Genomic DNA, 4,965 nt, shown 5'->3' on the forward strand with positions numbered 1-4,965 from the left:
GTTGTGCCACTGCACTCCAGCTTGGGTGACAGAGTAAGACGTTGTCTTAAAAAAATTTTTTTTTTTTTTGGCCCGGGCGCGGTGGCTCAAGCCTGTAATCCCAGCACTTTGGGAGGCCAAGACGGGCGGATCACGAGGTCAGGAGTTCGAGACCATCCTGGCTAACACAGTGAAACCCCGTCTCTACTAAAAAATACAAAAAGCTAGCCGGGCGAGATGGCTGGCGCCTGTAGTCCCAGCTACTCGGGAGGCTGAGGCAGGAGAATGGCCTAAACCCGGCAGGCGGAGCTTGCAGTGAGCTGAGATCCAGCCACTGCACTCCAGCCCGGGCGACAGAGCGAGACTCCGTCTCAAAAAAAAAAAAAAAAAAAAAATTTTAATAAAAATAAAATACATCTACATTTTATAATACCCCTCCCTTCAAGAGGTCGTTTAATTTCTACCCTACATCCCCTAATACAGGCTGTAAGTAGCAACTCACTTTACTGATTGATTGATTGATTGATTGGTTGATTGATTGATTCAGGTCTTGCTCTGTCCCCCAGGCTGGAGTGCATGGCACAATCATAGGTCACTGCAGCCTCGATCTCCTGGGCTCAAGCAGTCCGCCCACCTCAGCCTCCCAAGTAGCTGGAACTACAGGCATGCACCACCATGCCTGGCTAATTTTTTTTTTTTTGAGATGGAGTTTCGTTCTTGTCGCCCAGGCTAGAGTACAGTGGTGCAATCTCGACTCACTGCAAACTCTGCCTCCCGGATTCAAACGATTCTCCTGCCTCAGCCTCCCAATTAGCTGGAATTACAGGCACCTGCCACTATGCCCAGCTAATTTTTTGTATTTTTAGTAGATACGGGGTTTCACCAGGTTGACCAGGCTGATCTCGAACTCCTGACCTCGAGTGATCCACCAAAGTGCTGGGATTACAGGCATGAGCCACCACGCCCAGCTGGCTAATATTTTTTATGAGGGTCTCACTCTGTTGCCTAGGCTCAAGGAATCCTCCTCACTCGGCCTCCTGAAGTGCTGGGATTATAGGCGTGAACCACTGTGCCTGGCTGTGACTCACTCTTAACTATAGAATAAGGCAGAAGTGACCAGAATCTGACTTCCGAGGGTAAGTTATACATGACATTGCAGCCTCAATATTTCTCTCTTGGATCACCAGCTCTGAGGGAAACCAGCTAACATGTTGTGGGAACACTCAAGCAACCCTATCAAGAGGCTCTTGTTGAGAGAAATGTAGGTCTTCTACCAATGGCAAAGATTCTTTGGTTGAATAAATTTTACTCAGGCTTCTGAGCCTTCACCTAGGTCCATCTGTGCACTTCCTTGTAAAATCCAGTTTTAGCAAAGAACCTGCTAAGTCTAGTTGAGCAAGAACTGCCGCCCATCCTCGATATCTGATCAGGTTCCTCCTCCTCCACCATCCCCCAGGTGATGGCTGATGGACCTGTCTTCAGCAAGAATCCTGTTGGGTCAGTTTAGACAGAATCCCCTTACGCCCAGTGTTTCCTCTTAGTCATTTTCCATTCACTGCTCCCCACTCTGCTCCTTGGCTCAGAATTCCCACTCGCCCATGCTGTATTCAGAATGGAGCCCAATCTCTCTCCCCCTCCGCAAGATCCCATTTCAGTGGTCCCTGTGACTATCTCAATGGTCCTGAATAAAGTCTTCTTTACTGTGCTTTAATAAGTATCCTTGGGCCGGGCGTGGTGGCTCATGCCTGTTATCCCGGCAGTTTGGGAGGCTGAGGTGGGAGGATCATTTGAGGTCAGGAGTTTGAGACCATCCTGGCCAACATAGTGAAACCCCGTCTCTACTAAAAATACAAAAATTAGCTGGGCGTGGTGACAAGCGCCTGTAATCCCAGCTACTTGGGAGACTGAGGCTGGAGAATCACTTGAACCCAGGAGGTGGAGGTTGCAGTGAGCCGAGATTGCGCCACTGCACTCCAGCCTGGGCAACAGAGCGAGACTCCATCTCAAAAAAAGAAAAGAAAAGAAAAGGGAATGCCTGAGAGGAGTTCAGAAAGCTGAATGGCAGCTATCTGGTAGAATGATGGGAAAGCAGGGAGGACAGATAGGCAGGACAGAGGAAGAACACTCAGCAACAAAGGCAGTGTGAGCAAAGACGCCACGGCACGAGCCAGTCAGGCACGTTCTACCCGGAGCTCACTGCAGCTGCAAAACAGAGCAGGTGTCTTGGGGGAGACTGGAGCTGGGACAGAAGAGAGCAGCCGAGGTCAGTCCTAGAGGGCCCCAAATGTCAGGCTGAGGAGCTGGGGGTGCCAGTGAGTGGTGTGGGGGGAGTAGTTAAAGCTGAGGAGCGGCAGCACAGTGGCACATGCCTGAAGTCCCAGCTAAGGGGGAGGCTGAAGCAGGAGGATCCTGTGAGCCTAGCAATTGAAATCCCATTTGGCAATGCAACAAGATCCCGTCTCTAATAAAAATAAGCTGGCCGGGCCTAGTGGCTCCTGCCTGCAATTCCAGTCTGTAGCACTTGGGGAGGCCAAGGCAGGCGGATCACTTGAGACCAGGAGTTGGAGACTAGCCTGCCAACATGGTGAAACCCATCTCTACTGAAAATAGAAAAATTAGCCAGGCGTGGTGGTGCACGCCTGTAATCCCAGGTACTTGGAAACCTGAGGCAGGAGAATCGTTTGAACCCAGGAGACAGATTGCAGTGAGCCTAGATTGCGCCACTACACTCCAGCCTGGGCGACAGTGTGAGACTCTGTCTCAAATAAATAAATAAATAAATGATTAAAAAAAAAAATAAAAGCTGAGGAGTGACTTGGTTAGATCCGTAGTTTAAAGAAGTCATTTTGGGGCCAGGCACGGTGGCTCACGCCTGTAATCCCAGCACTTTGGGAGGCTGGGGCAGGTGGATCACCTGAGGTCAGGAGTTTGAGACCAGTCTGGCCAACATGGTGAAACTCTGTCTCTACTAAAAATACAAAAAATTACCCAGCCATGGTGGTGCACACCTGTAATCTCAGCTACTCAAGAGGGTGAGGCAGCAGATTTGTTTGAACCTGGGAGGCGGAGGTTGCAGTGAGCCAAGATCATGCCACTGCACTCCAGCCTGGGCGACAGAGTGAGACTCAAAAAAAAAAAAAAGTCATTTTGGCAACCAGTCACCACTTCTTTTTGATAGCCCCTGGTTTTGTTAGGGGTTAGGGGAAGCAAGGTGTTCAGCAAAATGAATATACTTCCTGGCTTCCTTTGCAGCTAGGGGTGGCCGTTTCACAGTCTGGCCAAGGAAATGAAATTGGGAGTTGCTGTGTGGAAACTCAACTCTCTGGAAGTTCTTCCTTCCTCCTGCCTCTGCACAAACATGATGGCAGCAGCTGAGGCCACCATCTTGCGACCATGAGAGAAAAACCTGGAGAACAGATGTGTCCTCAGCCCTGACTTCAGACCAACCTACACCCACCTCTAGATGTGGGGGCTAAGTGAGAGAGGGATACACTGTTTCATTTAAGCCCTGGTCACTTAGGTTTTCTGTTATTCACACCCCAACAAAGCCCTACATGGTCCAGGAGGGCACCAGGCAAAGTAGAGAAGGGTACGAGTTTATTTCCTGCTTCCCTGGAGACCACCAATCCTCTCACTCTTCCAGCCCAGCCTCTGCCACTTCCCAGCTGTCGGCCCTCCTCCAAACAAATGTGCATGCCAACACCCAGTGGGTGTGAGGCTTGTAGGCCCAAGTCTAGAGAGAGCTGAGTCTGGCAAACCCTGAAAGCCCCTGTCCTAGCAAGCCAGGCCACAACTCTGTAGTATCTGGAACCAGTGAATAAGGGGACTGGGGGTGCTACTGAGACTCTGAGAAGCCCCAGGAGTAGCCCAGGGTAGTTAGAACTGAGTGAGGTTAGCCAGGACTAACCTCACGCAGATGCCTCCTACCCTATTCCCCTCCCTCCACCTTGGTTTGGAAGCCTCCCCAGAGCTCTCCCAGGCTGTCGTCAGCTGTAAACTCTGCCTCCACAAAAATGCCCTGGGCAACCTGCAACTCACAGCCCTGCTGTCCTCAGAGTATCAACTGGAGACAGATGTGCCCAGAATTGAGGATGGGTGGGAAATAAGGAGAGATGAGGGGTGAGGAGGGGTCATTCTCAGTCCTTCCCTCTTGGTCACAGGAGGGTGTTGCCCATGCTTTTGGGTGGGTCCCAGGCCCATAGCTGCAAAGCTTGACATACATCATCACACTGAGTCCTCACGGAAGATGTATTATTCCCATTTCACAGAAAATGAAACTGAGGCTTGAGGTTAAGTGATTTGTCCGTGACCACAAAGAGTTTTCAGGACTCAAACGCAGATCTGTCACTGGGCAAGGTGGCTCACTCTTGTAATCCCAGCCCTTTGGGAGACTGAGGCCAGTGGATCTCTTGTAGCCAGGAGTTCAAACCTGGTCCGCATGGCAAAACCACATCTCTACTAAAAATACAAAAATTAGCTGAGCGTGGTGGCACGCGCCTGTAATCCCAGCTACTCAGGTGGCTGAGGCAGGAGAATTGCTTGAACCCAGGAGGTGGTGATTGCAGTGAGCCTAGATCGTGCCACTGCATTCCAGCCTGAGCGACAGAGTAAGAGTCTATCTCCAAAAAAACCCAGATCTGTTCGACTCTGACACCCAATCTTTAATCATTCACTGTTGTCAATGTCACCTCTGTTTTGACCAGCCAAGCCAGACCTCCCTGGAGCCTGTGGAGAAGCCAAGGTAGAAAAGGGTTGGAAAAGAATGGTAAAATAGGCCAGGTGTGGTGGCTCACTGTAATCGCAGCACTTTTGGAGGCCGAGACAGGCAGATTGCTTGAGCCCAGGAGTTTGAGACCAGCCCGGGCAACATAGTGAGACCCTGTTTCAACTTAAAAAAAAAACAGGCCGGGCGCGGTGGCTCAAGCCTGTAATCCCAGCACTTTGGGAGGCCGAGACGGGCGGATCACGAGGTCAGGAGATCGAGAC

The sequence above is a fragment of the Colobus angolensis genome, unplaced genomic scaffold (genome assembly GCF_000951035.1).
Source record: "Colobus angolensis palliatus isolate OR3802 unplaced genomic scaffold, Cang.pa_1.0 Scaffold254, whole genome shotgun sequence".
NCBI classification, from domain to species: Eukaryota; Metazoa; Chordata; class Mammalia; order Primates; family Cercopithecidae; genus Colobus; species Colobus angolensis.